Genomic DNA, 1,273 nt, shown 5'->3' on the forward strand with positions numbered 1-1,273 from the left:
CAAAAAAGTAGCACTGTGTGAGAGAAAGGGCTAATGTTAGCATGGAAGAGTCAGGCTAGCTAGATAGTAGAGATTATGCTCATGAGGACCTTCCCCTGTAATGTTTTAAGTTATTTTGATCTTTTGTTTTGTTCTATAAAATAAAAAATAGTATTTAACCTTAGGTTTGAAGTTGTCTTCTGCTACTTTGCAATTGTCCTTTGCTATAACAACCCTTTAGTAAATTTAATTCACCTTTAAAGACTGCTGGAAATGGTATTGCAGGAATTAGGAACTTTGCATATTTCTCTTAATTGGCTGAGATCCCTTTTTTTTTTTTTAAGGGTAGCACTAGGATTTATTAAACAGTCTTAGTAAAGGCGCTGGGGCTTGCCCATGGTGCTCTTGATGTATAAAGCCTGGACACTGCCAATTCTTCTTGAGCAAGGACACTAGGAAATTGATAGCTAAGTGGGTGTTGTACATGAGCTCATCCTCTGTCATCTTCAGGTGGCCAACAGCCACTGCCAGACGTAGCACCTTCATTTGGAATTTGATGGTGGACTTCACTTTGTCCACTTTGGCCACCATGTTCTCATTGTGGGTCAGCAAGGAAGGGAACTTGCCAGCTTTATTCAGGCCTGGACCCAGGATTCATGGGATCTGCTTGATCAGAGATTCTGAAGCCAAAAGGCATCATATTTCTTGGCCAACTTCTTGACTAGTTTTTTATTCTTGTTGAGTTTCTTCAGCGCCTCAATGTCCATGTGGGGAATATCCACTGCCTTGGCCTCATCACAGTGCTGCTTGTCCCCCAAAACACACACACGGAGAACTTGGGGAGGGGAGTGGACTTAACCCTGACGGTGCCCGAGAAGCGTTTGTCCTTCTGAGGGTCATAGTTCTTCAGGCGGATCTGCAGCTCCACTCTTTCCAGAAACTTCGGCACTTGTGCTGGTTCCCGTGCAGGACCTCCCTCACCCCCTCTACTGGGTGTCGCGGGAGACTTTGCTGCTCATGATAGCTCACAGCAGAAAAGACTATTGGCTGAGATCCTTATTACAGTAGAAGAACACTGTCTTCAGAAGAACAGTAGTCCAGGCATTCTTGATGGGAATAAACCTAAGACCAAAGATCCTTTCCAGAAAGATTGCAGAGGGAGGGCATGTTGAAAGAGATTTGGGTATTCAGATGCAGGAGGAATTGCAAAAGAAAAAGAAAGAGAAGATAAATTCTCATGGCTCTGCTACCCTCAAGAATTTTTCGCTCACCTAAGAAGATAATGCATACACAC

The 1,273-nt window shown here is 43.7% G+C and overlaps 1 pseudogene; it reads right to left on the reverse strand.

Annotated features, from left to right (window-relative positions):
- Window positions 1-350: 350 nt before the first annotated feature.
- LOC100685036 lies at window positions 351-998 on the reverse strand (annotated as a pseudogene).
- Between the last annotated feature and the right edge of the window lie 275 nt (window positions 999-1,273).

Source organism: Canis lupus, chromosome 9 (genome assembly GCF_011100685.1).
Source record: "Canis lupus familiaris isolate Mischka breed German Shepherd chromosome 9, alternate assembly UU_Cfam_GSD_1.0, whole genome shotgun sequence".
Lineage (NCBI taxonomy): Eukaryota > Metazoa > Chordata > Mammalia > Carnivora > Canidae > Canis > Canis lupus.